The sequence below is a fragment of the Saccostrea echinata genome, unplaced genomic scaffold, assembly GCF_033153115.1.
Source record: "Saccostrea echinata isolate AGI-Se365-2 ecotype Australia unplaced genomic scaffold, CSIRO_AGI_Sech_v1 ptg000025l, whole genome shotgun sequence".
In the NCBI taxonomy this organism is placed as follows: Eukaryota; Metazoa; Mollusca; class Bivalvia; order Ostreida; family Ostreidae; genus Saccostrea; species Saccostrea echinata.
The window spans coordinates 20,448,461-20,467,425 of record NW_026889774.1 but is presented as its reverse complement, the minus strand read 5'-3'; the positions used below and the strand labels follow the sequence as shown (position 1 = coordinate 20,467,425).

The following is an 18,965-nucleotide window of genomic DNA, read 5'->3' as shown; positions in this document are numbered from 1 at the left end:
AAAACACTATTGTCCTGAATGAAACTTATCCCACTCTATGTGCCAAGATGAAAGAAGTGTAGTGTTTGGCCCAGTGAAAAAAAAATTCTGTTGAAAAAATTTAGATTATTATATAAATGATAACATCTTTTTTTCAATTGCTAGAATACAAGATATCCAATTTAAAATCTAGAGATCTTCCATTACTTAAGGGCTACATCTTTTTCTCTATTCATGTTGAATTTATACAACATTTAAAAAAAAAAGAACTTTAAAAAACCCCAATAATTAAGTTGGTTCAAATTTCTCAATAAACATTTTATACCTAAGTATTCAGTTTTTGATTCATTTTCACTTCCATGTTTCTATACTAATTTATGAAAATTCATTAACCTGCAAATTTACTTTTTGTAGTTGAAAGAACCACTGCAGACAACAAGAAAAATATTTTTTCATAATTTATGATACTGTAAATGTCATTTCCATTGTGTTAAACAAGTAGCAAATTTAAAGCTGAAATCCACTGAGGCTACATATACCAGATTTTAATTTCAAATCAGATACATGCAATTTGCATTTGTTTTCTTTACTGACCTTTACATGCTTATAAATGTGCATTTGTTTTGAATCAATTAACTGTTCCACTGTTCATTGAAATAATGTATCGGTAATAATGAAAATCAAATTTTTTTAAAACCCTTGAGCCAAAGCCCTAGGTAGAAATTGCAAGAAACATTTCAAATCAATTAACATTATTCTTAATTTCAGTCCTGTCATATAAAGTATGGACATATTTAGTATTATTTATGTTGTAAGTAATTCTACAAAATGTATAGAGAAAGGCATGTTAGGGTGATTAACATCTTTTTCTTTTACTGGTAATTAATAAAAATGTATTTCCATGCATAAAAACATGAAAGTCCATATTATTCCTTGGTTTACTTCTATGTCCTCAATTTCAAATAGACAACAATAATACAAAAATATCTTATTTCTCATGTTGTATTTGGTGTCAAAGAATGCAACTTTAAAATATAATTTCAACTCAAATTTGTTGATAAGGTGTAAAATTCTTGGGATTAAATTTGCCATGAATATATCACACATAATTCCTATTTTAGGGTGTGACACTTCTTGTAAGACTATTTTTATCCGATTTCCAGTTAATATTTTCCTGGCATTGATTACATTTGTGTTGGTAGCAGCTGTATGAGTCCTTTCTATATATGTTTAGACACAATTGGTCAAATCCCCTCCTTTCTCATTTCTTCACACGTGTTAGTGAGGGAATTTTACGTCTTACTTTATACATGTACCTTGTATATAGCTTTTCATTGTCAAAAGATTTAATTTCTACAGATAAATAGACACCCTTTATCCTAAATTAAAGTGAAAAACTTTCAAGAAAAAAAATACAGAAAATGAGCTTCCTATAAATCATCTAAAATTCAATCTCAATTTCATCAAGTGGTTATATTATAAATCAAAAATGTAAAATTTTTAATATCATTGAGGAAGTCTGATATTCAAAACTTAATACTTGCTACATGGGTACAAACAAGAAATCCAATTTTTTCTTAGTGCAGCACGAAATAAATTGAGTGTATAGTGAGATTTATTGTACCCTTATATTACCCGACTATCCTCAAAAGAAGTCTGACTAAGTATTAAGTCACTGCTTGTCAAAAATTATGTGGTTGCATGCAGTAATTTCCATAAAATATTGAACACAAGGCAACACCAGATTTTCTTATAAGTGTGTGGGATAAAAACCTTCAATTGTTTCACGCTTAATTACTTTATCAGAATGTCCACGTTTGTGTTGATTGCGTGTACCTCTTTGATAATTAAAGTACAGAAAAACAGTAAACAAAGACGACTTAAAACTGCCATTTTAGGGTAAATTGTTGCGGCATACAACCGAATGCTTTGTTCAAATTTCTTCATTCAATAAATACTACAGACATTCATTGTTGATTTGTAAACTGACATTTTTCTCACTATATAGACTATTATGAGCCAAGGACATCTTTTACAGATTTTGTCAGATATAAATTTTCAAATTTAATTTAACAAACCAAATACTCTTACTTTAGTTGGTCCATAAATCCATGATCCCAATACAATATTTTTAACTGGAAAATTTGTTAGACCCAAATTCTAAGTTATCTGGCCCAGGAAAATGACATAGACTCCTATATTTACATTTAAAACATTTATCTACAGATGATATCATATCTGTCACATTATCTACTACCGTAAAGTTTAGAAATCAACATAGTCATACAGTACAATCTGATCGTACTGTATGACTATCTTAATTTCAAAACATGGACTTTAGAGACTGAAATGACTAGTATTTGTTCACATCTCAACATAATTGCTATTTACATGTACTTCTAATTAATTGAGGTTACCTTTTTGTATGCTGTCTTGCTCAGTCTGTTGAAACTAAAATGCTCATAACTCTACAAATAAAGAAGAAAAATTAATAATTATGACACATGTCTGCTTTACCAACGATTCATTTTGTTATCATTTATGATAGCATCCATAAATATTGTCACCATGGACACTCAAATTATAATATTAATAAACCATTTGTATATAGTTTTTAAACTACTACCGATAATATTGAAAGATTGTTTACAGCTTTTTTCCCAAGCATCAGACAAGCACAGGTGCAGGTGAATTTGAACATACAGAATTTACTGCAATTTTGCAACAGAAATATAACTGTGCTATATCTCCAATGAACAAGCCATGTGCATGTCCATCAGTGTCTTAGCCCAAAACCTGATGACTGAAGTTCCTATCAAAACTTTGAGAAAAACTAAGCTGCCATGGCTTTGTTTTTACATTCATTCAAGTGTCCAGCCTTTTCTCAGAAAGACACCATCTACATGCATGTCAACTTGTTCAAAATATTCAGCTGACAGAAAATTTATTAAAGCACTTGTTCGTGCATTTTTTCCTCACAAAAAATCAGCTAATTGTTGGCATGGATGACAAGGATACTGGGAGAGTTTTTGTTTAGGGTCATATGTCAATCTTCACTGTCTTTACAAAATATAAAGCATATAAATTTTCAATGTTTCGCTGATGGCTAAATAAAGTTTAGCTGACAGTTATTAATTATCATTATTATTTTTTCGCATGACAAGTTAGAGACAATCAAAAATCATATTAAGCACGTTTGTAAAACATAAAAAAAAATATTTAACTTCTTAAATATGTCATTTTCTTGTTCATGAAAAAAATTAAGATAATGTTATTATGTGTATATATAAAGATAGAAAATGAGAAACTGTCCAGTTTATTTTATCCATATACAACAAAATTAATGTACTGTGATGACACAATTATTGTCACATATAGATACGATACACCATGAGCTACTATTATTATTATCTATAAATACTCTCTCACCTAATCACGAAACTTGTAAAATGTCCTTCCACTAAATTGTACATCCATTAAATTCATGTTTAAGATAAGTTTATATATTAAACATCCCCACAATCAAATCCATTCAGCACTTATCATTAAATTCCCTAAATGAAAATGAAGAGAATATTCCACTTTTACACAGTGCGTATAGATCACAAGCTCAACATAGACAAACTGTCAATTACAAGACTAAATGTGGTGGCTAATAAAAATCCCTCAGATAAAAGTTTCTGGAGATTAGGGGGGCATTATCCAGCCTTGGTACTATAGGAGCTGACCAGCTGCCTGTGCAATAAGTGTTTGTGCTTACCTGGGGTTTACCTGTGAGCCAGGCAGATCGATGATTGGGCAGACGGAGCCTGATTGACAGCTAAGGGTGCACGGAGTCGACTCGCTGCGGAAAAAAAAGCAAATGACAGTCATTTACATGAATTAACATACATAATGTCTGAAACATGAATCTTGGTCTCCAGTTCACACCTGAAAATAAGGTTTCACTTCATTACAACAAAGTAAAAGTAAAATTTACACGAAAGATAATGTCTAGAGTGTCTTGTACTATTAAATAGTAAATCTCCTGGATTTAAACTCTGTGCTCCCTTTGATATTGTATGCTATTTTTTGTTTGCATGGAAACAGGTGACAAAGAAGTTAGAATTTTTCTCTGTAGAAGATATCAGCTACCTTAACTACTACAATGTGTTTGTATGCAAACTTTATCATGGACTTGTTTGTTTGTGTTCATATTTACACCTGCCCTACATTACACTGGGATCAAAGGCTGACACATACATATCATAAAATGACACAAAAACACCAACATTGAACGGCCTTTCTGATGATTTAGGCAGAAGAAACAAAAATGTTGATAGCAGGTAACGGAACTCCCCAACAAGTATTGGCAGATCACTCATGTATCCATTGCTAGGGTGTCAAAAACTGGCCTCAAGTAACAGAAATTACTACCTAGATTAGTTTTTTAACACTTCAAAGACAACAACAGTACCTTTTTGTGGCTAATCTACTGCTGTTCTTGTTTGATTATGAATCATATTTAATACATCATATCTAGGTCCTAGGTTATAAAAGATTTCCACGAACTTGAAAAAACATATCCTTTATTAATGTCCATAGCAGTAAAATTATGTGAAGACAAGATGTGCATGTGGGTTGAAAACAGATAAGATTTGAAACAAGTGTTTTGGAAAATACTTTTTTTTATGAGATAAGAGAATAAAAAGTTAAAAAATAAGGAAAAAAAGGGCAGTGGCAAATCACTGAAAAACAAGAAATGGACACTTATTTTTCTCAATCTTCCCATATGACTCCCACTTTCAAGACTGCAAGAATGTTAAATTTGTGATAAAGATTTATTTTCAAGACATAGAAATATGTGCTAAGAGATAAAACTCCTCACTGCGCCTGTAAGAAAATACATATTCAGTTAGAAAAACCTGCACATAAGCTTCTGAATTTTATCTGAAATCCAACTCTAATCTGAAATCTTCCCTTTTCTACTCATGCAGTGTTGCTTGGAAAAAAAAACAACTTTTTTATGGCATACGTTAGATTATCAAGAAATTTAGCCATCAAAAAGAGTTTAAAGCCCTTTCACTTTTATGCCCCAATTCCAAATTGTTACAAAATATTACATTCAATTACAGATAGTACAACAGGTTCATTACAGCTTTCAACAGTTAGCTTCACATTTGTTAACAGTATTTACAACTCAGATCTAATACTAGCATTTACATTTTAATAGTTTTATCCAGAATGCATCAATAATTGAATAAGATATGTAAAATAAAAACTGCAAATGATATAAAGCACAAAACAAAATTTAACTTTGTTTACTTAGCAATCTAAAGAAGAACAAATTAAAAAAAATCTTACCAAAGATCTTAAATAAAAAAAATCCACACTTTTTACAGTGATGAAAAGTTCTTTAAATGACCACTACCCACTGATTCCAATGACAAGGATTAGGACAGTCAGAAAAACACGGGGAGAATTCACTCTTCTCACCTAATCCAGTGTCCTGTTGCTTTTTCCACACCTTGCATCAAAACACCTAACACTTTGACCCAAACTGCAGAGAACCAAACTTGTACTTAAACTCAAAGTCTGTCATTAACCACACAGAGTTAGTGTCATCCCAGACCCTACCCTTTACTCTGCAGGATGCTGAGTTCTCTTTTTAGGAACAATGAGCAATCAGAACACCTATGTGAAGAAACAGATGAAAGCCTTCATAGATTTTACCTGGCTATCTCATTAAAGGTTCTCTTAATACTTTTATGACATCAGACAAGTTTCCACAATCAAAATCCTGAGGGGACAATAAATGTGGAATTTATTGGGTGTTATAATTTATTGGGCTATTGTGATTTAAAAATAAACAACTTACACTGGGGACAATAAAGAAATTAAAAAGTCTCCTCTTAAGCCTAGAGATTAGCATGTGACTAGCAATACCACTGTGAATAATCTCTTGTAAAAGTGGTAAAATCAGTGTAATATTTTTCTAAGACTTTAACAGGATTATTAAAGCACCTTGTCTTTAAAGAATTTTAGTGTTAGACAGTGAAATTCAATGAATTAGACAAACAAAAAGATATGAGAGCAAGCATTTGAAACAACCCATATGCGAAAATATTGTAGCTTTACAATGAAGTATTTACCATTGTAAATTTGTCTAAAACTATCAAAACAATACCTGGATATAGTGAAAATCCTTTAGCATTGCTGAGAATCAGAAAAAAATATCATCATTGCAGTTCTTTGAGAACACATTCATGTATTAACATATAAAATCCTTGAAAGATCATGAAGTCAACAAACTTTTATAAGCCAGATCCATAATAAAATCAGAATGGACAGTATCTATATATACCTTCTGTTTGGATGAGTATAGAACTGGAAAATGATATCTAAATTATAATCAATTAAGTTGTAAACCATTTCCTGATCAGTGAAGCTATTCTATCCACAAGATAAAAGCAGCTAGGAGATCTATTCTTCAGATGTTATGATGTCTACCCCTAATAAACCAAGGCAAGGGACTAGATGATAATTCATACACAAAAAAATCATTTAACTTATAATTATCTGCTTTATAAGTTTGAGGATTCACCAAGTCAATTATTGCTTTTATTCTTCGTCTTCTAAGTTTGCATACCCTGTCTCAATCACGCATATGTTTGAACTGCTCACCTTCTCAAAATCTCCTTGGATAATTCCAGTCGTTCTGACACTCTACGTTAAATTTCTGACACCAATTAAAATGTTCAATGCAGTTGTAGGGATCTCAATTTTCCTAAGTTTAACTTCTGAATACATCACAGGATATCATTAGTGATCATCATTAATCAAAATTGGCCACTTAAAATCCTCACTAATAAAAGTTATCACCTCAATGCGTATCCTTGCATAATCACTTATAATACAAGAAGATTAATCGAGACCATTAGGTCCTACTTTTACGTCTTCACTTTATAAAGGGGATGTTTTGGCAAAGCTAGGATATAAAACTACCTGACCCGTTTCTCTATTATGAACTGCGGACTGTTTCTAAATTGCTGTCTTTACCAGGATATCAGAAAAAATATAGATAAAAAGATATAATATTTACATTAACAGCAATTTAAAGTTAAAATTGTGTTTATATATTAAGTTTCTTTATGAAGTATGAAATGAGCTGCAATAAATCATTCACCAGAGAAAACACCTACATTGGAATTGGTCGAAATATAGACCAGTAAATCTTGGCCAATTATAAACTCTAAGCTTTCAACAATCTTCAGAATGTGCCTAAAATAAATCTCTCACTACCAGTGCTTCATCTTTTCCATCAATGCTAACTGAGCACTGAATAAATACACAAAATAATGTCTTAAAAACAAATCTTCGAAAAATGAAATTTCTGTTAATCATACTTACAGTTTTCAGCTCCACTAAATCCTAACTGGACCAGCAGAACCTTTTTGCTGGGAGTTTTCTCATTTTTGTGAGCTAATATTCATCATCAAGGCTGATAACAGTGTTTATAAACTTCTTAAGTGGAATTGCAGTAACATTACCATTGATACTATCACCTGAATCTCATTTTGCAAGCTGGGACGTCCTGCCGAGCAGATCAACATCTCATCATTTGTACCAGAAATTCCTGTTATCTTATCAAGATTTCCAAAAAGATTCAAGTTTTAAGAAAAAAAATCCATTTTAACCAAAACTCTCTGATGAAAAATAACACAAGATTATGTGGTTTTACATCAAAAGTCCTCAAAAAAGATCAGATTCTGTTGGAAAAAGAAGCACCTGACATGAGATAATGTTCTTGAAATGGATTCTAAATGTCCAGTTACTTCCTTATCAAAAAGTAGGAGAAACTAAACTGTATTCAACTTATATTGCATAAAGTAATACTGGGTCTCCCAAAGCTTTACAAAATGAAACTGATCTGTTACGCATCAAAATGGACACACATACCCAAAATCAGCTCAATATATGGAAGCACTTTAGAAAAAGTCAGAAATACGAAGATATACAGACTGACTGACAGACAGATAGAGAAGAAACCTATAGCCCCCGTCCCCCCTTATATTTTACCTTTAGGGGACTTATATAGAGGATATTACTTGGCAGATCTCCTATATATCTTTGTTGAAAAGTAACTAAAAATTAATTGAATATGAATAAAAGAATACCTTTTTAGTCATACATGCATTAAAAAAAAATCCAAATTAGACTTTAATAAGTCCAAAGGGAATACTAAATTTATGCTTTAAGATACAAGGAAGATGGTTAAACATTGTTCAGTATTAAACATTTTGGCTGTGAAAGAATCATTTCATCAAGTAAGATTAAAATGATCAATTGATAAAAGATGTTTCATCTTGGATCACAGTCTCACACAAATATTTTTGGTAACTGAATTTTACAACCACACAAGAAAAAGATAAGAACAACTGATTAGAAATAACTTGATAGTCTAATTGATAAAACTTGAATCCTGCAGGGATAGGAACATATTTGTCACAAACCAATTACAAAGTTCAGAATTTCACTGAAAACCAGTTCAACTCACACAGAGCAAAAGCTGTCTTCTATTTCAATCAAGAAAATGTTATATATCACACTAAATCTTACCATTTTCAAAGACATTTTTCTAATGCAATTTGTTCTGAATGTCTAGAAACTAATGTGTAAAATCGGTACAAAAAAGATCAAGATGTATTTTTATTTAGTCATCTACTAAATTATAATTTGTTATGCAATTTTATAACTATAATCTGTTATGCAATTTACATCATGTTCTCCTTGCTCTGAAACTCTTTGTTTTTGAGTTTATCCTTTGGTTTTAAAGATGAAACTTAATTTAATGTATGAGTAATAATGAAGTCAAGATTCTTCTTTTAGGAACAAGACCAAACAGTTACGGAATTATTATCCCCACAAACAACTGATATCAAACCCCATCCCTGACAGCCATGTAGATCACAAGGACACTTCTTCAACCAAGGGTAGATAACCACTGGGAAAAGGGGAGATAACTTATCTGTGTTTTAAGTCCTTATCTGAGGACACATACAGTTATATGATAAAAGCGGACCATTTCACAGCTTATGGAGGGTGTGTAAATGTTGACGATAAGACACGCCACATAACATTAAACATTTCATTTGATCTACTGTTAGTTTGTCTTGAATAATAAATTTTCAAATATGAAAATAAATATTTGATAAATTGATATGGTAAATCCATGATATGCCAACCCCATAGACCGATATTTTTCATCATCAGATAATCCCAACAAGTAAAGAAATACACTTATCTCTTCCATTGATCTTTTTGTACTGATAAAAGAGTCCTGCAAGTTTTGCATTACATGTAAATGATGAGGTTTGTCGAAAAACGATAAAATCAACTAGATACAGTGATGTCACAATCGGGGAACTCGTGTCTGCTTCTTATGTCATCAACAGCTTATCTCCTGTTTGTTAGCTCATGTCAAGAGAATAAATATAAATTTCCTTTTCAGTGAGTCCCCCAATAACTAATTCTGCTAATTCATAGATAAAACTGGATTGAAGAATTAAAGGATTTAAAACTTTCAAAATCAAAGTAAATATAAGAGCAATGAAGAAGAAATCAACAGGTTTGATTAATTTCATTATCAGTGGATATGCCAAATTGACCAGGAAATATTCTATATACTAGTAGTGCCCACTTGGCCTCTATTGTCCAAAGACTGTGTGTGTTTAGATAAAACATGTACTAGCCTAACAAGTACTGAGAGACAGATAGAACATCTGCTTTACTTCATATTTTACACAACAAAAAATATTGCAAAACTGAGCTCCATTATATTTTTTCGATAGTCTAAGAATGATCACCTGAAAGGTAGGGGGAGGGGGGTAGAAAAAATCTTTAAAATAATTTAAACTAGTATATTAATACTCTGCATTAAGAAAGCATATGTTTAATGTGCTATGAAATGATCATCGGGATCGATCCTATAGTGTCTAAGGTTATGGCACAAGGGTCATCCAAACTAGAAGTATGCATGAAAGACTTTTTCTTTCTTTCCTTTTTTTTCTTTTTAAGGTGAAAAAATTCTCTCCTTTCCTCCTTCCTTTTCCTTTGTCACATTCTACTGAGTTTTTTTCTTTTTTATGACACCTAGATTGTTAATCTGCTTATTAAGCAGAACCTTTTGTGGGCAAGAGTTTGAAGGATATGGAAATCCGGAAACATGCTTTCATGAAACTCTTATGCCTGTCGCATATCTGAGGATTTATAAAATTAGATAGAATAAAGGCAGATCTTTTTAATTTTACTAACTAATAAAATTATTGTCTATTCCAAATATGTAATAATATCCTCCCCTGGGTCTCAGTGTTGGGGGTCAGAATCTCTATTTTTAGCTGTTATGCATTTTTTGCTATGACTGTGCAAAGAATATTAGGTGCTACACTTTCATAATGATAATAGATGAAAACACTATGATTTAATGTTTTGATGCCCTACAAAAATGCATACCTGTACTAAATTTGTTACTTATTGATCATTCAAATATCAGTATGAAATTTCAAATCACATTAAACTGTGGCTGTGGATTACTCAGCCTTCTATATCTGATTCTTTTTTAGAGAAAGATGCAAGTTTTATCTCATGCACACCATGAAATTTATTAAAAGAAGGAAATAGGAAATGGTTCATACATAGTTTGATAACACATAATGTCTTCATGCAAGATAAAATATTTACTCCATGGTTTATCACTATAAATATAAAATTGCAACTCAAAACATCCACCTACAATAAAAAGAAAGGGGGGGGGATAAACACAAACACTGCAGCAAAATCAGTACTTCTGGATATCAAACACTGACCTTAAAATAATCATGGATACAAATCTTTTTGAGTTTATAGATATCATGAAATATGCATGCATAAAGTAGTTGTAGAAATCTGCATAACCATTTAGATGATATCTTATAAAATCAATGAATTTGTTAAAGAAACATAATTATCTAACCATCTTTTTGCCCCCTTCCCAAAAAGATGAAGGAAAAATTTTTAAAAATCCAAAATACATGTACACTGTGTAACTAGGATTAAACATGGTTTGCACTGTATAGATGTAGAAACTTCTACAACAAAATGCTACAGAACTTGCAATGCATGCTACATTATCAAAACCATTATCCATCCTGCAACAGTATAACAACATGGACAATAATAGTACATCGATGATAGTATTAATTTAAACCACTGCTAAGCAATAACAAAGCACATAAAGACTTTTACCTGAACATAAAACTCTGAATCAATTATTTAAATTTCTGTACATGTCCCCATCAATTCTGTTGTTCCCCTGACTCTACTCATTGGATAACTGTCAGCAATCAGGAATTACACAATTTTTAAAATCTTCATATTAATTTCTTTCAATAACCATTTCAAAACTGTTGATGTTCAATAAAAAAAAAATAAATTTAGTTGCAATAAAACACATGGTTTACCAACGGAAGGAATCAAAACATATATAGCCTATTTAAAACTCCACACTTTTTGTACAGCATTAATGATGAAGTCACCATGAAGGACATCAGATCAGAATGTATGTGGGGCTTTTCAATTTTTTTATTTGAAGAAACTAATGAAGCATGCCTTTGAATTTTTACTGCTTTCCAGTAAAATATGCCATAAAAATGTTTAAAAGGAAATCTGATGGAATGGTGGCAAAAGAGAAGATGGCCACATTAGATTTTCATGCCACTATGGCTTCATTTAAATTGCTGCTTTATCAGATCATATGCATTTGATATGACATCATATAATTGTAGAATCATTTATACACATTTAAGTGCTAATGCATGTTTGAAGAGGATATCTTAAACATTAATATTTTTTATTCTTGCTTAGAGTATGATCAAAAGAACCCATAGTAAGGATGAAGACTTTGGAAATCTAAGGCAAACACAAGCACAAATTCTAAATGCATGACTTTCATACATAACAGGCTATTTTTGTTTTAAATTCTGTACAAGATATTCAGCTTCTGTTAAATTGGAAAGAACCAATATCATATATCATATCACTTTCTTGACCAGAATAAGTATAAAACATCATTATCAAAACATACAGACTTATGACAAACAACTTAAAGAACAATTTTGCAGAAAGAATTTTCTTGAGATTGTCCTAAAAACAATTACATACATACACTGACATTCACTGCTTACAATAGTACATGCATATACATAAGTATCTCTACCCTACCTGTGATGATTAACCTTTGGACATCCAAATAATTTCTACCAAGCTTCCATCTCCCAATGAGATATTTCACAATTTGACAAGAATTGCCCTCACTCATACTTCAAAATATTTTCTTCAAATTTCCATACCAATTATTTACAAATTATAATTTTATGGTGCATGACCAAGCTTTTTAAATGAAGACAGTAATGTTTCTTGTTTTCCTTAAACTTTAGCTATATTGATGTCTCTTCTATTGCAATTTGACCCTAAAAGGCCTAAAAAAGACAGGTAGTGGCCTTCATGATAAAAATAATGACATACTTTTTAACTTAAATAGAGATAAATATCTTGTATAGAATTTCATTTTCACAAAAGATCATCAACTGATATCAAAAGAAAAGGTGAAGTTTTGGGTCTCTTTAAGAATTATCAACATAACCTAAGACAATTTTGTAACACAAAAAATAACTGATGGCTCCTCAAAAGCAAGGAAACAAGATAAAAACAAATTGCATGTTCTTTATGATGTAAAAATTGTCCTTCAGACAAATTCTGAGCTTATATATTTAGTTCTGACACATTCAAATCCTTAAAGTGCTCATTGACAACCTAATGTACAAGTTCAAGCATCATACCGTAAATGTTCAGCGAAGAATTAACCCATGGAATATATTTCATATTAAATACTGTTCCTATACAGTTCAATATTTAAAAAGAAATATTTCAACCCTGCTCCCATAAAAGTTTTTTTCTATTACAAGTCCATAATATGATAGGTGTATGGTCATTTACAATGCTAACTTACCTTTAAAACCTCCTGATTTTTACACTGTCATTCTATTAAATAACTTCATCTTAATTAATCCTACCTGCCACCCAGACACCCAATCTGTGTTCCAGCCCCTCCCTCTAGGATGGACCTGAATGATGTCAGCTTAACTTTATATAAATCTTCATTAAAAACAAAAATAACGATTTTGATCTGCTTGAAGAGGAAGTAACACAAGGAGTAAATCACTCAGATAATGAATGATTTGCTGGAACTCTGGCCACTCTATATCTCCTGCCTTACATCCCACGAGAACTGTTGGTTCAAAAGGCCAAATATTGTAACCTTGTAAACATTATTATACCTCTACCTGTCAAACGCCAATTCACAAAATTAGAGACCAATATTTAATTCAGTTGATGCAATTTTTCTTTACAAAAAAGAAAGTATTAGTCTAGTACAACGACAACAGCACAAACATGCAATGAAAAAGCATGCTGCAAGTGGTTGATGTACAAGTTAAGGGAATTGGTCCCTTTCACACATTTTAAAAATTTGTTATTACTTGTTATATACAATAGTGCACTTTGTCTTTCATTTTTGGTATCCAACTGTCACTAATCTAACTCTGAAAATAGATCATAAGAAACTGTTTTAAAGATGAAGAGAAATTCTAAGAATTCAAATAATACAGATTCAATGGAAGAACAGTTACATGATGGTAAAGACATCAGAGTTGGGAACCGCCTCAGTAATGACACACAGTTGTTGGTTTTATAAATCAAGCCAATCTCACACTGTCAAAATATTTGATAAGTAAGAAAAACAGACTCTTAAACTGGTAGCACCTAAAAAACCCATGCAGCTTCTGGGATATCCGAGATTTCATCTGATAATAATGCAGTATCAGTTTATGGCCAAATGCTGCTTAGAGTCACTCAATAGTTGAAGGCAGAGAGATTGCTGTCATTTTGCAGGGGAATTATTTTTCAAGACTTTTTGCAGCATGATCATTTAACTCAGTCAATATTGATCATTCTCAGTGCAAATTTTGACACCTATGTCTACTTTATTTCAAGCACATGTACTGTTTTTTTTTTTAACTCTGTGAAAAGTTTCTCAGCAGACCCCCAAAAAATTTAATGCTATATAGTTTTAGTATCTCTGACAAAATCACATTTATCTTCATACATCTGAAAATTCTTATCACAAAGCCCAAATCAAGCCCCAGTGTGCAAATATTACTTCCAAGTTTAAATAATATTTACCCAGTCTAGGTACACAGGTATAAACTAAATTCCATGTTCCCTATCCACCCCAGGAAGATGACAAGCATTACGTCTTAAAAAGCCATCTATGGTGTCAATAAAAACACTTGCTTTAATTTGTGTTTAATTCCGGCAAGTAGAGGTGATCCAGGAATTTTGTTGAAGGTGGCTGTGGTAATCCACCCAAGGGTTATGACCCTGTCCACACTAAGTTCTCCATTTGTTTATGATTATATGGCATTAATTGATCTTGCGAAAGTTTGGAGAGTCATGATTTGCTGAAGGTGGAACAGAGAACCACAGCAGTAAAACTATGCTTGCAACATATGCTTATTAGCTAATTTCATTTGAGCATTTTATCATTAAAACTTACAGATCTATAACAACTAGATACATAATCATATTGCCCTTAAAAAGATAAAAAATATTGTAAAGAAAATTAATTATCGATAACTAACATAAGAATTCTTGTACAGACATGTGAAAACTTTCTTATAATCTAACTTACCTCAAAAGCAAATCCTTTGACTGCATCAGCTTCATTCACTGTTATTATTATTTTTTTCTTTTTCCCTACTTATTAGAGTTGTAAAGAATGTCTTTAAATAGGTCAAATTAAATTAAACTGAAAAAAAAAAACTATAAAAAAAAAAATCCTTCACTGTATAAAACTTTTCTCACAGCACCTCTACAGGCCTCTTTTTGATATTTTAATTAAATATCAGATGAAATTATGATGCTGTTAATCACAGGGTGGCTGCTAAGCATAAGAATCCTCTTTGTTTTCTCTACAAAACAACTGCTCCATAATCAGTTCTAAATAGAAAAGGGTCTTTCTGTATTTCTAGTAGGCAGTCATGAAGTGTATGTATGTCTTATTATTACAGCATCATTATCCTTCATGAGACTATTTGTTAAGTAAATGGGTTACCATTTACTTATTTCTATTGAGTTTAAAAATACCATAGGTGTTTACGTATTTTCTAATAATTTGCATACTTTTCAAAATTCAATTTTTTTCTTTTACGGTACTTTAAATGCTGTAACTAAAAACTATTAATGACAAGTGATAGCAGAGAGAGAGAGAGAGTTTACACTCTTGAAGGAACCTTGTATCTTTTTGACCAGGTACCTGCCCCCTCCCAAGTACATGTATTGCCATTTGAAATCCAGTGATGTGCAATATTGATATCATGATCAAGACATGCAAATCATACTAGTCTATAAATCTAAACAGTTGCAATTTAGATTACATGTATTTTGCTTTTATCATTATCAAAAAATATCTACATTATGTGGTACGTATTATATCTAAACTGAACTTACATACTGCGGAATACAATCAAGTTCCAGATCTGTAACTACCTGTACTTCTGGTCACTAATTGTAGTGGGATAACTATGGTGTGACATTAGCATTATACAGCCATAATCAGAAAACATCTATTTCACATGAAGCATAAAAACTTTTGGAATTTAATCACAAAGAAAAACAATCAATCTTGATTCATGTTCATTAATATTCAAATTGAAATTAAACATTGAGTGGGCAATTCTCTACTCTCCCAGAACATAGGGACATTAATTCTTTGTTCAGTTATACCCTCATAATTATCTGCCCATTCGCTGCGAAAATAATTAGATCAACTTCCAAGAGGCCGAATTTCAGTTGCTGCACTTGCATGGATTCTACAATTTTTTCGAATTTTCTTCTCATTTTCTTCAATTATACCATGGCCAGAGGAGAGTGGGGCCATTCAGTATTAAGATGGGCTTAAGGATACCCAATGTCACCCACAGTTCAGGCTGGGTCGTCTACAGCTTACAGTGATGCTACTAGCACAGGATAGAGTATCAATGTCCGGTTTCAAGAGGCTTATCTTGAGCCTCTTGTGAAATATTATACTGGCCAATCTTGGCAACATTGGGTATTAAAGATTATGGGGTAATTCAACCTTGTTCAAGAGACATTGGTATTTTACATTTCTGACTGCCAAATTATAATTACTATATAGAGTGATTTTTTGGGAGTTAAATTTTGGACCAAAACTCTACATGTCACTTATGAGTCCTAGAAACAAATGTATTTTGCTGAACTTCAATGATGAAATGTAGTATTTTCTTAACAAACTCTGATGATTACAGTTGACAAAAGTTGGAACAAAGTCTTAAGATTCTTTCATGTAGGGAAGAAACATACATAGTATAAGTGCTTACAGATTTTTGTTTGAAATCTACATTGTTTATCATAACAAAGATCAAATATTAATGTCACACCCCAAATTGTACTTTGAAACACAACTTCATAGCTTCGTAATTGAAGATTAATAAAAAGCACAAAAGTTTAAAATTGTTATATACAATTTCAACTGATTCAGGAGACACTAATACGCCAGAAAATGATTATTATCAATATAAGAGTTCCAATTTTAAAGAATACATTTTTCATCCACTGCAATTACATTAAAGATATATGGTACAAAACATCATTGACAAGACATTAGCCACAAACAAATATGTTAGAAATGCCATATAAACTGTTTCTTTGACAAGTCTGGGGTACAGTTTGTAAGACATGACAAATTACAAGTGACATTTGGCCTCAACTAATCACAGTGGGACACAGCACTCGGTAACACAGGAGGGAGACCGTCCCATACCCAGGAGCGACATTGACTCAAAGCAGCTTCGTGAAGATCTGATTTCTCAAAATTTTTACCCAGTATCATGAAACAGCCAACACCATTATTATAATAAACCCATGAATCGGGAACCGTCTAGCCATCAGAATGGACAATAGAAAGTAATGACAAGGGTCATAAGGGCCCTAGAGCTTGTATTGTACCCCAGATGATACCCTTTTTGTGCACACAAACACACTTAAACAATTGTGTGGTATCACTAATTACAAAGAACATTTGCAGCTAAAGGTCTTCATGGTTAATCTTTTGGAAAAAATGAGGAGAATTATCAACCATGTGACTAATAAGAATGATCCCTCCTCAGGCGACAAAAAGTGAATGGTTAATTGTCCGTCTGGCTGAATTGAGATAATACTGTCAATGGTCATTAATGCATATAAGAGCACTCAACATTGCTTTTTTGTATTCTTTTTTTTTCTCGTCAAAAGATGCTTTTGTAACATTATTTACAAACATCAAAATATGATGATAACTTAAAAATTATCTATTGCTTATAATGTGTTAAAACATTTTGAAACCTCTCTTGAATTAAATTTAGAAACAAGTTTGTATTTCAAAAACAAATTAATATTCTCACCTTTATCAATATAAAAAAAATCCTCAATAAAATTAAAATATATTTTTTCATCTGTTTTCTCCCACTGAAAATCCCCTTGATCTATTTACTTCTCATCCAATCACTTTGCTTCCCTGGACAAAATTCTTTCTAGCGATTACCCCTAAACAGTATTTGTTGTTGATTTGCGTAAATATTGAAAGAAAATAAGCAGTGTTTAGTCTTGGCCGATTCCCCCATACAAAGCCTCCCATTCGGCTACCTTAATCATTCAATACCTTTTGGGACATAGGTAAACAATATCTTCCTATGGTCAATACTACCTATGGTATCTAAATTGATTACTGGGTTTCGTCCCACTTTGAATTCACCGATGGTCTATAAAAAAGCAATTGTTTGTGCCACAACAGATTTAAACTTGCTTTAAGATGTGGTCAAGCCAATTCCATATAACTGTATTTGAAACTTTAATGTAACTGTTTAATAGCTGTGTAGAATTTAGCACTTTTGTCAGACTTTTGAGTCATTTGAATCATTGTTGAGTTTACTTAGAAATTAAATGTTTCTTTATATCTCACTGTATAAATAAAACATATAAAATCTTTGGGAATTTTTGAATTTTTCAATCCTTATTTTAAATTATTAGGTGACAAATCTTACAAATTTTAACAAAATTTTACCATTCATTAAAATCCATTGTTCTATTTCATCACCTTTACTTCACTTCTTAAAAATAAATTCTTAACAATCTACAAGAAATTCTTTAATAATAATAATAAAAAAATACAGTTACTTTGAAAATTACAAATTAAATGCACAACTTATTTTAAGATTCTCAATTTGATAGATGCATTAGTTCCAACCCACATCAATATTTTCTATCATTACAAAATTATGACGATAACTATGTACATTACCGTTATATAACCTGTTTTATACACTGGTTCTTTATTCATATATTCCTAAATATTATGGAACATCAAAATCTCTTCATTAAAATCACTACATGGTAAATTTAATAGACCTATTAATTTGTAAACTGAAAAGTTAAATGCCATGCAAATTATTTAATCACATACTTTATTCAAAATCTATTGCTGGAAAAAAGAACCCTCAAAACATAATTATTTTTTCATTTCATTAAAAAAAAAAAATTAAAAAACTCTGAAAGGCAAAAACGCCACAAGCCTGTGCGCCAGCTACATGTCTGGTTATGCTGGTTAAGTCCTTTGATATTCAGAAAACATAAATATGTGTCTGTTTGAAGAGTCTGTGTCCAGTAAATGAGTAAAACTTTAAAAGGCCATTGATACTGAGGAAAAGTAAATAAACACAACCATGCTAAGGCAGTAATGTTGACATAACCCATCACAGACAGGTTACAAATAATAAACTAGGGGACAATAGAAATGGTCAACAATGAAAATTCAATTAGTTTTCAGTACAGACCAGTCAGCTGGTTTAAAAATCCAC

The 18,965-nt window shown here is 31.5% G+C and overlaps 1 protein-coding gene across 6 annotated transcripts in view; it reads right to left on the bottom strand.

The window, feature by feature from the left end:
- The window catches only part of LOC133192122 (cell adhesion molecule DSCAM-like), a 46,461-nt gene that overhangs the window by 25,534 nt on the left and 1,962 nt on the right, over positions 1-18,965 (bottom strand). For 4 of the 6 annotated variants that reach the window (XM_061327990.1, XM_061327996.1, XM_061327994.1 and 1 more), the window contains exons 2-3: positions 3,740-3,823; positions 2,397-2,447 (exon numbers count right to left, since the gene is read on the bottom strand). The gene's annotated coding sequence lies outside the window, so the exon portion shown is untranslated. Of the gene's footprint in view, positions 1-2,396; positions 2,448-3,408; positions 3,428-3,739; positions 3,824-7,368; positions 7,514-18,965 lie in introns of those variants that run through there. The other 2 variants (XM_061327991.1, XM_061327992.1) reach the window with 2 other exon arrangements.